Source organism: Juglans regia, chromosome 10 (genome assembly GCF_001411555.2).
Source record: "Juglans regia cultivar Chandler chromosome 10, Walnut 2.0, whole genome shotgun sequence".
Classification (NCBI taxonomy): Eukaryota; Viridiplantae; Streptophyta; class Magnoliopsida; order Fagales; family Juglandaceae; genus Juglans; species Juglans regia.
Window position 1 is genome coordinate 16493245 of NC_049910.1, and position 15297 is coordinate 16508541.

The following is a 15297-nucleotide window of genomic DNA, read 5'->3' on the forward strand; positions in this document are numbered from 1 at the left end:
AGTATGGCCCTTCACCTCTTTGCTGTTTTACAGGTCCCTCAAGCAGTAATTAATAAGATCCATTAGCTGATGAGTTCTTTCTTTTTGAGTGAATCTAATGGGAAAGATAAAAAAAAATGGGTGGCTTGGAAAACTATTTGTAGTCCTGTGACGAAAGGCGGGCTGGGGTTGAGGCATATCATGGACAATCAGACATCTCTGCATATGTGGGTTCGAAACCATGGTTACTTATTGATGTTGATAAAGGCTCCAGATTTTGGAGAATGGTTGCTCGTTGTGCTCCTTTGATTTTGAATAATACTAAATGGAGAGTTAAAGATGGTGACATTTTTTTCTGGTATGATAAATGGAGGGACAATAGTCCTTTGTGCAATGAAAGGCCGATTGTGGGTCACCCTTTGCTAAAAATTAAAGAGTGTTGGTTGTCTGATAATTGGGATGTTAATCTCCTAGAGAATTTGGTCGGATTAGAGAATGTGGATGATATTGTTGCCTCTTTATCTGGGCAAAATTCGGGAAAAGATGTTCTAGTTTGGACTCCATCTGAGACAGGTATGTTTTCTACCAAATCTGCTTGGAATTGTATTCGAGTCAGAGGTTCAAGATTGGACTGACATTCTTGGATTTGGCATAAAAATGTTCCTCTAAAAATGTCTATTCATTTTTGGAAGGTTTGGCATAGGGCTTTGAGTGTTGATGACAGACTGCGTCGTGTTGGCATTCCTATTGTTTCCAAATGTGATTGTTGTATTGCAGGGCATTATGAAGACATTAATCATGTTCTCATTGAGGGAGATTTTCCAAAACAGATATGGTCCTTTTTTGGTAACCTTTTTGGACTTCCGGTTGGTGGTAACTGGAAGTTGCATGTCTCCTCTTGGTTCAGGCGTGCTCAGACTAATTCTCAGGTAGGTATTATTATTGGTTTATTACCTGTCATCATTACTTGGAGAATTTGGAGAAGGCATTGTCTAGCTCGAACGGAGGGCAAAGTGGAAGATCAAGATGCGGTCATTAAATACATTTGTATTTGGATTGGTACTCTTTGTCAAAAAGTTGAAAATCCTCAAAGTTTATCCCAATATGATGCCATGATTCTTGAGGCCTTACATATTCAACTAGTCCCGTTAAAGGTAAGGCGATGCAAATTAGTCAAGTGGCATAAACCACCTTCAGGGTGGGTTAAATTGAATACAGATGGTAGTAGTCTTGGGAACCCGGGTGCTAGTGGTATTGGTGGAATTATTCGAAATGAGCAGGGTCGGCTTATGCAAGCTTTCGCATCTCCTATTGGTCATGGCACAAATAATAAAGCGGAGTTATTAGCGCTCTTAACTGGTTTGCGACTTTGCAGATCTCTCCATATTCTGAATGTGATTGTAGAGATTGATTCTTTGGTGATTATCTCTTGGTGGAATAGGGGGAGATGTGGGATTTGGTACGTAGAGGATTATTGGGAGGAAATTGTTAGCTTGGCTCAAGTCATTACTTGTCGGTTTCAACATGTGTTACGAGAAGGAAATAAGATGGCGGATTGGTTGGCAAAGGAGGGTGCAAATGGCTTTGATTTGACCTTCACTAATAATTCTATTTTGCCTCGGGTCCTTAGAGGTTTATTGCATTTGGATTTGTCTGGTATTCCATCATTAAGATGTCGGTGAGTTTCTTTGATATTGGTAGTTTTTTTTGTGGTCTCTTTTCAAGTCTTGTTTTGTTGTGACTCCTTTATAGGATTATTTTTGGTTGTTCATTGCGTTACGTTTGTTGGTTGGGTTTAGTCTTTGATTGTAACCACGGTATTCCTCTGCCATAAGTGAGGGCTTATTAATAAAATTGGGACGGGGTCACTATTGGACATGTGACTTCCAGCTCCTCTAAAAATAAAAAAAAAATAAAAAAGAAAAAAAGAGTGCATTACATTTACAGCTTGAAAGAATTAGAACATGCAGAGACTTGTACTAAAAATCAACATGTGGAAGCTCAACCAAGCATACAACATTACTCAAAAGTAAGAACATGTCATTTAAGTCAATAAGCAACATTTGAACAAAGAAAGTATGTATAATGTCAAAACCACAGCATGTGACAAGCAATAATTCCACAATCCAATTCGATTGACAATGTGCAACGTTTACACACTACATAAGTACATTATCCAAGAGTAAGTTAGACGCTAACTTATAATGCTTAAAAGTATTATTTTCCAATGATCAAGCAAGCTAAAAGTGTATGTCTCAATCATTAGACTTAATAAAATCAACAATACTGCAAACCAAACGTGTGTGTGTTGTGTTGTGTTCTAGGCTTTCACGTCCTTGTATTGTTTCTGCATTCTCTAGGGGTCAAGTAGCAGTTCAATATCTTATTTATTGGGCCAATATTTCTGAGGGTTTGCATCTATTTGTGAACACATTGCGCACCCAATTTCCTCTAACTCTATTTCCTACCCTCATTTTGCTTAGAAGGCGACGGACATATTTTGTTCCTAAATTCTTGGGAAAAGAATGTTCGCATAAAAATATAATTTGCAAGTGCACAAAATCTTAACAAGTAGTAAAATATTTTAAAGAAAACAGTTATAGAACCCACAGGAAATAATTATGGTATTGAGTATTGAAATTGACTAAATTAATTACAGTTTGAAAAACAAAAATTTGAATAATGGTTTACCTAAATTTAACTGAAGAAAAGAATATTAAAATTAAGATTTTAAAAATAATAAAAATAGATCTAGAGTAATTGACTTCACCTAGCAAATCCCACACAATTTATTCTTCTTTGTTATAGAATCCAAATTATCCCAAGTTGATGATAAAAATCTCTTAACTATTCAATATTTTCTCTCAAACAATACCAAAAATATCTCCAACTAATAACTCCATATCTCTATCTGAATTTAACTAATTAGAAATTCATTAAGTTATTTGGATTTTTTTTTAAAATCACACTAGTAGCGGTAAAGCATCTCTGCTTTCGCTCAATTGATGGTGTTTAATCCTAAAGATTTAATCACAAACCACCTCTTGGTCTCATTACAATCTAAAAGATCGAAAAATAGTTAGCTAGAAAATTGTAAGCATTAAGACCAAGGAATAAACACTCAATCATGGAAATATTGAAAATAAAATGACTTAGAATATAAACTATGTTCAATGCTAAGCTACATCAAAGCTCTAGAAAATAAAATTAGTTCATAATGAAATTAAAAAGAAAAAGAATAAAACTGGTGTTCTTCTTCAGAGTCAGTTGATGAAACATGCGGCTCTCGCCTCTACTCCTCCAAATCTACCTCCTTGAAAGAAACTCAAATAATAAACTCTGAACTATCAAAACCTAAACTCAAGCTCTCTAAAACTCAAAACTAAAACTAAGATTATGAACCAAGACTCTCTATTCATCCCATAAGACGAGATTAAATAGATGTCAAAATTCAAACCCAGAAACAAAACAAATGCGGCTACAATCTAACCTAAAAATCTGGAAAATAGTTTCTAAAGATAGATGTTAACACAAAAGGAAATTATTTCAAGAATATCGAAATTATCTAAAATGAAAGATTCAGTGATATGCGGCTTGATTTACGAAGATCGAGAGGATTTGGTAGTCAGTAAATTGATTACGGAGCTCAGGAAGATCCCATTGGGTAGATACTATGTGCACTGAATAAAATTGGCAGACGTGGAGGTCACAAAGACCACATGGCCCTCTTCTCACCTACCGAGTGGAAAGACTCCCGACCGGGATGAAAGACTCCTCTCGCCAACCTACTGAGCAGTAAAGCTTCTAGCCTTTGGACGAGAGAAATCTCTTTGCTGCCCACAGGACAAGGCTCCTCGCCTAAATCTCATAGGCTCTCTTTAGTTCTCGTTGCCTCTCATTGGTTTGGATCCGTAGTTTCTTCTTTTGTACTCAAATGCTATATTTTGCACTAAATCTTCTCATTACTTCAAATCCAAGAAAATAAATAAAAATATGTAGAAATAAAATAAAATCAATAGTATTGGAGGGAAAATGATATTTTTCATAAATAAAATAGTGATAAAAATCATATAAAAATAACACTTATCAAAGAACTACCATAGCAAAGGACCACAAGTAATCTTCAGATAATACGAGCACACATACATGAAAGCAAGAAAATAACCCCAAGAATTGCAACCCTATCCTCCCCACGAAAACCAAACCTCTCACGAAATCCAAAAATCCAAAACCAGAAGAAAGGGTAAAGAATTATTTACTGGAATATGCTTGATAACTCGAGTGGAAGTCTCCGAACGATCATCCAAGAAGCAAGATTTGGATTTTACCCTAATACGTGGCATCAAAATGGGGAGGATTTGAGGCCGGGAGGATGATGAAGGAGAGAAAGCACGAGTTGATGATATGTGGATATGAAAAATAATCCCATTGGTGGGGAGAGAAAGAGAGAGAGAGGGAGGAGAGAGAAAAAAATTAGTAAAATAATCTTTGTAGAGTGAATAATGCATCTGCAAATTTGTTGAAACACTGTTTATAGCTATGTAACATTTTAGATATGCATAATCCAATGAAATCAAATTAAGGGTTACAGTATGCAAATATGTGTTTGCATTTGCATATAGAGACACCAATGCTAATGCTCTCAGATTAATAGATATACAAGCCACATTATAGCCTGGCAATTGAGGACATCAAATCTAAGTGTGAAGTAAAAATGTTTAGGACATTCCTGACCAACATATTTATTTAAAATTTTTTTTAGTGAACCACTTTGCAGTATTAGCACAGGTGATGTTGCTTAAGTTTTCTTTCTCTTTCAAGATGACAACTAGGTCTTAGCAAATATAAGAACTTTTCAACACCCCTTGAGTGTAATGTAATACCAAGCACCTTAGATGTTTTCATGGTAATTATGACAAAATTTGAATAACTAGGTACGACTGAATTGACAATTGAGCCTAAAAGAATCTTGCTCGAGCTTGCACTTATGCAAGATGGGTTTGATTCTAAGATAATTTTTCGCAAATTTTTTTCTCTTCTACAGTTGATTAAAGAATAATAAAAAGATCAAGTAAGCAAGAAATAAAGATATATCACTAGTCTCCTGCAAAAACGTCATAGACTCTATTATTGCAGAAAAAAGTATTTTTTTTTAGCATTTCTAATTCGATATTGGCAAAGTCTATACCTAAATTGATTTAAGAATTATTGAAAATAGTGGTGTTAGTGAGATTTCCATGAGGTTTAGAAGTTAGATGATCACTCGGCACTCATGACTCAGTGATATTATTTCTTGAGTGGAGAGATTCTTGTAGTACCATGGAGGCATAGGAGGACTGTAAATGAATCAGTTTGTTTGATAGTCCACTCGATACTTGTCCGGTTAAACTCGAATTGAACTCGACTCATGAATAAAAAGCTCGTCCGTGAAAGCATATATCTGCTCAATTAGTAAATGAAACATACCCTATTAAACTCGACTAAGGCTCGTTAAAGCTCGCTCCTTTATGCTGAGTTGACTCATTAGATTGACTTGATTAAGCTCAATCATATATTGATAAATATATACATACAATTATGTATATATACATGTATATTTATTAGCTAATAATATAAGTGTAGCGTTTTTATAATTACATATATAATATATAACTTAATTACTCATGCCTATATATTGAATATGCTTTATAGCTATCTTTTATAATTTGTCAATAATTAGTCGGTAAAATTTAATAATCTCATATAGTAATATGTGGGAACCATATATAAAATAGATATATGCTATCATATTATGTATATGTATTAATAATTTATGTAGGCATATAATATATTGTTATTATGGATAAATATCAACTACCTACACTACAGCAAAATTAGTTTTTGTGACAATGCCCAAACCATTACAAAACAGTATTTTCTATAATGGTTTATGCAAACAGTCACTGAAGACAGTTCAGAAATTGCATTAATTTGGTCAAAATTTTAGAAAAGGCCAATGGCCATTGGCAATCCGTGGTGGCCGGAAAATTAAGATGAATGTCCAGCCACTAATGGGTTTCAGGAACCACTGAAACCTCCATTAACATTAAAAAAAATGTATCCAAAGGTTAAAGAGGGAGCCTACCTCTTTTGTAACGGTTGTGGCGGAGTTTGACTGCAGCGGCAGCAGTGTAAGCGTTGGTATGCGACGGGGGCTATGGATTGAGTGAGAGAGAAATGTGAGTTGTGCCATTTTGCATTCGAACTTAACCTTTTATACACTTAACATTCGAACGTTTAATTGTTAACTTGCAAATGTCAATTGATGAGAGAGAAAGACATCTGAATGTTTCAATTATAATGTCTGAATGTTTAATTACTTAATTCCTGTTACATGCGAACGTTATGTTAATACATGCGAACACTTGTACTCAATGCCAAATATATGCGAATTTTATGTTTGTACATTCGAACATCCCCACAATAATTTTTTTATAATTCATACTAAATAATATATTATATATACACTATACTTATGCTCTACGCACTAGTATATATACTATATATATTAGTCTAGTGTTATTAATTAGTTTAATAAAGTGTAATTAACAATTAATTTTGTTGCCTAGCATATTATAAGCTAATAATATACATTATACTAATAACACTATGTATTAGTATATAAGTTATACTAGTACATAGGGCACTATGCACATGTATATATACTATATATATTAGCCTAGCATCGTTAATTAGTTTAATAAAGTGTAATTAACTACTAATTTTGTTGTCTAGCATATTATAAACTAATAATATATGTTATACTAATAACATTATGTACTAGTATATAAGTTATACTAGTACATAAGGCACTATGCACTAGTATATATACTATATATAGTAGTCTAGGGTTGTTAATTAGTTTAAGAAAGTGTAATTAATAACTAATTTTGTTGTCTAGCATATTATAAGCTAATAATATATGTTATACTAATAACACTATGTACTACTATATAAGTTATACTAGTACATAGTGCACTAGTATAGTATATATACAATATATATTTATTTAATGCTGATAATTAATTTAATTAAGTCTAATTAACAACTAATGTTATGTACTAACATATTATAAACTAATAATATATGCTATACTAATAACATTATGTACTAGTATATAAGTTATACTAGTACATAGTGCACTAGTAAGAAATAGATACAATATATATTAGTCTAGTGTTGTTAAGTGGTTTAATAAAATGTAATTAACAACTGATGTTATGTACTAACATATTATAAGCTAATAATATATGTTATATTAATAACATTATGTACTAGTATATAAGTTATACTAGTACATGGTGCGCTAGTAAGAAATATATACAATATATTTTAGTTTAGTATTGTTAAGTAGTTTAATAAAATGTAATTAACTACTAATGTTATGTACTAACATATTATAAGCTAATAATATATGATATACCAAAACCATTATGTAATAGTATATAAGTTATACTATAACACAGTGCACTAGTATAGTATATATAGTATATATACTAATCTAGTGTTGTTTTGTAATTAATAACACTCTTATTAATAATTAATGTTATGTAATAACATACTATAAGCGAATAATATATAAATATGTGAACCACTATGGTTATATAAATCACTATTGTTTAAAAAATATGTGAATTAAGTTCGAACAATACAAATCTACGTTCGGACGTTTTGTATTGATGTGCGAACTTGGATTTACACATGCGAACGTTTTGAAAATTTTGGCAGTATTTTTTCCCGCATTATTTGTAAAAGAAATTGATGATATTTACATTAGAATGTGTATACTTAACATTTAAACACGTTCTAACGTAGATGCATATACGTGCGAGCATAAAGACGAGATGTGCGAATGTGAATAGAAAAATGGCGGGATCTTTTTTGCATGAATTAGGGGCCACACACCTTTGAAATCATCAACAAAACGTGCGAACGTTTCGAATTATACATTCAAATTTAATCTGCGTGATCTGTGCTTGTTTTGAGATTATTAACGTTACATTCGCACGTGAAATATTGTACATTCAAACGTTTGTGAGTGTTAAAAATTAGGCGGTTCTTTTAGAGGGAACCAAAATTTCACATAACGTGTGAACGTATATAATGTCGTTCAAACTGACTGGATATTTGATGTGGTGACTTTTCATTTAACTTGTCGCTGCAATAGCTTGAGGAGGCCTTCAATACGTTGTCATTTGAGTATGAAAGACCTATTTTGGAATTGAAAAAAAATAATGTCGCCCCAGACAAGTCTTGGGCGTTTAATCCATGCCTTCCTCACTTGGATAACTCTACTTCACTGAAACAGACATAGAGTGAGGGAGAGAGAGAGTTAGAGAAAGAGAGAGAGTGAGAGAGAGATTTAGATAGAGAAGAGTTTAATATTGTGAGGTTAGTATTATATTTTATTTATTTATTTTGAATAATGTTGTGATTTTTCTATATATTATTTAATTTGTACTAACTAGTCTTGTGTTTTTGTTTGAAGGATTATTTCTTGGGAATTTTTGAAACTTGACATTTGTTGAGAATTAATATTGTGAGGAAATTGCTAGGTATATTTGTAACGTCCCGTCCCCAGAGATCTGGATAGTTAACTCATATTACCTGATAATCAACTCTAACATTGCTAATACACTTCCAAAAGCTCCAAATTAACGTAAACACTTCAAATTTAATTAACCACACATACTCATATATCAAATCCTCAATAATTAACCCCAAAAATATCAACTTCTCTATATGTCACTTAAGCTCACATTTCAACAATATAATGATCAAAAAATTACCAATACTCATCGAAAACTTTCTATTCTTAATCCACCATTCTTAAGTCATCTCACTCAATGCTTCATAGTCTTGATCTTCAGCTGAAAAATCTAAAATCATCTGCAAATATTGTGAATATAAAGGGGGTGAGTTATCAACAATTCAGTAAGCAGAGAGTATATACTAGTATGCAAACATGAGCATTTATAGAGTTCAAAATGCAAAACAAAACACTTTTTATTTTCAAAATGCAGAGTCAGAACATGTTATCAAAAATATCAAATCGAAAGTTCAAAAATATTCTTATTCAAAATTCCTTTGGCACGGTATAACTGAGACATCATATCAGAACAGAATTCCATGTTTAACCCATGTGGTAGAGTTGTGCAAACCCCAGCGGCCAACCGAGCAAAAATAGAATGTGAATCTTCCCTTTATCATTCTCGGAGCCCCGAGTGTGCACATAAGAAAGAGTACACAGAAAACTACTTCGTTTCGAAAGTGGGTGCATGAAAAACAGAAAAGTTGGTATCAACCCAAACAGAGGCCACAGTTTTACACCCATGGTAAGGTCAGAATAGAACAGAAACAGAATGTCATGCCAGTCATGCCAGAGGTTTCAGAAATCACATCATATCACCCAAGAGTATAGAACATTTTTCAGAACAGACCAAAATCAAATCCCAAAAATATAATTTATGCACAATTTTTCATATTCGCTCTCTTTTGCATAGTTCGGAAACAGAATGCCAAAACTTTGCTTGTATCTACACCAATCATGACAGAAAATACTTTATTCTTATACAGAATTTCATAAGCCATGCAGAACAAATAACTGAGGTCGTTTCAAATTTCTTTTTATAACAAAAAACGCATATTTTTTCAAAAATCAACCTCAACCCATTTTATTTATTTTTATGCAAAGTCTAGTATAGAAACCCTGCTTACCCGGACTCCTTAGTCTTTCAAAAATATTACTCAACAATGCCAAAAAACTATTAATCGTCACCTATAAAAATCAAGTAATTCCCGTAAATTTCCAATCAACCACGTATTTTAATATTTAAACCTAAAATACTAAAAGAACCTATTTTAAATCCTCAAAACCTAAAATTCACATAATTCCTAAAATACCATCATTTTCTAAAACCATGAATATCTATTTAATCGAATTCTTACCGAATAAGAAAATTTAATCGAACAAGTATTAAAATAATTACGGAACTCAATAAAAAGTAATATTTAAGATATCTAAAATACCAACAACGTATTATAAATTAATAGAATACTTTGACTACTTTAAAAAAATCTTATAAAATACGTCATCAAAAACTTCTCTCTTAAAAATAGGTTTACTTCATTTAGTTAACAATATTATTAAAATATTATCTACACAAAAATAATATTTTATGAGACTTCAAACAAAACCCAATTAATCATAAATCCAAAAAGACCACTCATTCGAAAACATATATCTGGTACATACACTAAAGAGGTAAACTGGTAATAGTACTCAACTATTAGGTTAACAATTTATATATATATATATATATATATATACCTTATGAGGAAAACTAGCAATGAACGGAAACAGGAACACAAATAACAAAAGTAGCAATGGTAGGGCTTACACCAGGGGGGCATGTGCGACGGCTAGGCGACTGGGATGGAAATACCGTGGTGGCGCAGCTGTCGAGCTGTGGAGGGCGTGTGGTGGCGAAGTTGCCTACGCTGGGTGGTGAAAGCGAGAGAGGCAGAGAGAGATGAGCAGGAGGGAGTGCGAGACTAAGCCATGAGAGGGAGAAAGAGACCGCACGTGATACTCACTAAGAGAACAGCAATGCAGTGATGCCAAGGTGGTTGGGAACGGCAGATCATGGGTGGCTGGGGTGTCAGCGTCGCTTGTAGCTGCGGCAACAGGTGGGGTGGTGGCTTACGGGCAGTGAGTTGGTTGAGTGAAACTGCTCTGTTTTTGGAGAGTAAAACAGGGGTGTTTCCACTACAACTTGTCGATGGGATGGGGATAGTGGTGCACGGTGGAAATGGGTCCAAGGCTATGTTGTGGCGTGAAACGGAGGTGGGAATTTTTGCTTGGCAGCCTGCGTGTGAAAGCTAGATGTGGAGGTTTGCGAATGTAGGCCAAGGATGTGGCAAGTACCAAAGAAGAGAAAGGTAAAAACAAAGAAGGGAGAATCACAGGCGAAGAAGGAAGAACAAGCAAAAGAAAACGAGAAGAACAGATAAAACAGAGAAGGGGTGCAGCGCAACAGAGGAAGAAAAGAAAGAATAATAGGGTTTCAAAGCTCCAAAACGACGGGCTGAGCTCAAAAGGAAAAATAGAAAATACTCAAGCAGGCTAGTCCCAAAAAAAAAAAGAAGAGTCCAACAAAGAAAAAGACACAATAAAAATAAATAAGAACCAAATAAGAGCACTAAAACTCAATATTAATAAAATAAAGTAATTAAAGTCCAACAATAAAATAAATTTAAAGCAAAGAGCAATTTAAATCCAAACAATAACTAATATCAAGAAAGCACGCCAAAATAAATTTCAAAACTTAAAAATAAAAAATTAAACCAATGAGAAACACGATAAATTTAAAACAAGAGAACCAATATTTAAAATTAAATAAAAAAAATCCTTCAATTAAAAAAAATACACTATAATACGGGGTATCACATCTCTACATTTTGTTGTGAATATTGTTGTGAATATGTGAGTATGTGAATATGTTTGGATATTGTGAATATGTTGTTTGGATGTTGTGAATATAATTGATTGTGAATATATTTGGATATTGTGAATATGTTGGATATTGTGAATATGTTGTTTGGATATTGAGAATATGTTATATAATTGATTGTGAATATGTTTGGATTTTGTGAATATATTGGATATTATGCAAATTGTAAGTAAATAACTTAACTATATATAAAGTATAATATAATAACTTATTAAATATTCCTACCAATGTGAGGTTTTAAACCATTATATTATTATTATTATATATATATAAAGAAAGTAAAATACTCTTCAAGAAAGAACTCTTGAACCCATCAAATAAGTAGAGAATGTGAATAAATAAATATATTTATTTAAAATAAAATAGAGAGTAAAGAAATAAATATCAAATAAATGCTTAATTAGAAATTATATACTTATTTTCTATATAAATAAATAACTCACTGAATTAAGTATAACAATTAAAATTATATAATAATAATTAAAATTACATAGGTATCAATTAACAATGTCTTATGATATATAATAACAATTAAAATTATCATTTAGGAATAATAATCTTAGATCAATCATTATAGTATTTTATATAGGATAGCCCCAATAATCCAAGATCACTATAAAATACTTTGTTGCCTATTGAAAGATTTGAAGTTTCGATTTCATAACTATTAATATTTATTTTTTTATAAATTAACAATGTCAAACAAATAATAGTGTTGTATTGTTAAACTAGAGAGATGAAAAAATATGTTAGCAAGCTTGCAGTCTTGTAGACAATGAGGGAGAATGATCTTGAAGAAATGTCTATATTATCAAGGCTGGATAGACTACTGATAGGAAACTTGTTCACATATTCTTCATTCTCTCTCTAGTTTAACAATATAACACTGCTATTTATTTGACATTGTTAATTCAAACAACGTGGGGATATTGTTTGTAGTGTTTTTTGATAGATATTGTATGATATTGCATAAAGAACCTTAAACCCATTTGAGAATTAGTGTACATTTATGTGTCCACTAATTTCTGAATTGTCTAGTGTGGACTGTTTGAGATTATATTATCTGTATTGCACATTTTTGTTACTCCTACTTTCCACATTTAATATGAAGTTTCGGTACCTTCCTCTACTATTTTTCAGGTATACTGTTCGTAGGGTTACAATCCCTCTATGTGAACATGTATACTTGTTGAACTATGGGGAGGTGCTACCAAAATTTCTACTAACGTGGAAAGTAGTAGAGTGACGAGATTTGTTCAATATAGATAATATAATCTTGAATGAGATAGGACCAACTGGAGTATGACATGCATGCAAATTTTCTATATACGTGTTACTAATAGATTGATGTTTTTAGAAATGGACAAAAGTCGGATGCGTCTAGGAGATAGACTTGGAAATGGTTACATACCCTATGCACGTGGAGTAAGAACCTTCATTGATTTTGCTCAGGCCTCTGTTGATAGTCGTGGTTACATTAAGTGTCCATGTTGATGGTGTAAAATTTGTGTGCGATAGGGTTGGATTAAGTTGAAAGTAATATATTTGTGAACAATATGAATATGGGGTATACCCATTGGGTATGGCATGGTGAGCCATATGAACAGTCAGCGGATGTATTGATCGGTCATTCGAATTATTTGCGGCACATGGATGATGATTATGAGTAGGAGGAGATGGAGGAGATGTTGGGTGACATTGGAGCTGAGATGTTTATGGATGAGGTTGACTGCAATGCCTCAAGTGGCCGAGGGACTGACTATAAAACTTTCGCTGCAATGTGGGAAGATGCAAAGCGTGAGGTTTATCCAGGCTGTATAAAACATTCCAAAATGTTGTTTATTGTGCGGTTGCTTCACATTAAGTCATTGTGTGGGATGTCAACAAAAGCAATAAACATGGTATTGGACTTATTTAACGAAGTGCTTCCCGAAGGGTCTGCATTGCCAAAGAACTTTTATGAAGCGAAACAGTTGAAAAAATGATTAGGGTTTGAGTACAAGTCCATACATGCATGCAAGCATAATTGTGTTTCATTATGGAAGGAGAATGGGGAGAAACAAGCATGTCATGTATGTAGAGAGTCGAGGTGAAAGGGTAAGAAAAACGTGCCGGTTAAGGTGTTGCGATATTTTTTCTTGAGATCTAGGTTGCAAAGACTATATATGTGTAAGAAAACAACTCACAATATGAGGTGGCACGAGGAGAAAAGAGTTAAGGGTGATGCATATATGAGGCACCCAGCTGACTCACTTGTGTGACAATCTTTCAATAATCATTACCTAGAGTTTGGGATAGAAACTCAGAACGTGCGCCTGGAACTCACAACCGATGGATTCAACCCTTTTGGGAATCTGAGTACAAGTTATAGCACTTGGCCCGTAATGTTGATTCCATACAATCTTCCACCATCGAGGTGCATGAAGGCGCCCAACTTTTTGTTAACTTTACTTATCCCCAGCTGAGATCACCTGAGAAGACATTGACGTATTCATGCAGCCGTTGATTGAAAAGTTGAAAGAGATATGGGAAACAGGCGTAAGAACTTATGATGCATCCATGTCGACATCTTTTCATATACATGTTGCGATAATGTGGACGATAAATGATTTTCCGGCATATGAAAATCTTTCTAGTTGGAGTACTAAAGGGAAGTTAGCGTGTCCAACGTGTAATTAGGAAAGTGGTAGTGAGTGGTTAAAATATTCTCAAAAGTTGTGTTTCATGGGTCGTCGACGTTATCTACCAGCAAATCATGTATGGAGAAGAGATTGTGCTAAGTTTGATGAGAGAGTAGAGGACATAATTGCACCAAATGAGTTGTTTGGGGAAGAGATAGAGGAACAACTTGAACATATTAGAGCAAACAATTTTGACAAAGGTCGGGGAAAGAACAAGAGAAAACGAGGTGCAGTAGAATTGAATTAGACAAAGCGTAGTATGTTTTTTTACTTGTCTTATTGGTCGTTCTGCATGTTGCGACATAGTTTGGATGTAATGCACACAGAGAAGAATATATGTGATAATATACTCTGTACATTGATGAGCATTAACAAAAAGATGAAAGACACGATCAAAATGAGGAAAGATCTTGAGAGAATGAGAATTAAACATAATCTACATTTGCGGGTGGAAGGAAATAGGGTGGTCGTGCTGCATGCATGTTTTATGATGACGAGGGAGTAAAGGATTGACTTCTGCAAATGGTTGCAAGGGGTGAAGTTGCCAAATGGTTATGCTTCAAATATCAGTAGATGTGTGAGCCTTGACGACTGGAAAATTAGTGAATTAAAAAGTCATGACTGTCACGTATTTTTGCAGAAGTTATTACCAGTGGGAATTCGTGGGAAGCTGACATCTAATGTACTTGTAGCCATATCCAAACTCTATATGTTTTTTAAGGATTTGTGTACTCAAATAGTAAATCGAGATATGCTGCGAAAATTAGAAGAAGACATTGCTACTATACTAGGTAAATTCGAGCAGATCTTTCTACCATCATTTTTTGATGTCATGGTCCATTTAGTAATACATTTACCCCGCGAGGTACTGTTGGGTGGACCAGTATAGTTCTGTTGGATGTATCTAGTTAAAAGATATTTGGGTCGACTGAAGTGCACTGTTAGGAATAAAGCCAAAACTGAGGGTTCAATAGCAGAGGCCTATATACACGATGAATAGTTAACATTTTGCTCTCTATATCTTTGTGGTGTTGAGACACGATTTAATCGTCAAGAGTGAAATGTTGATCTTGCAGCTCCGCCTC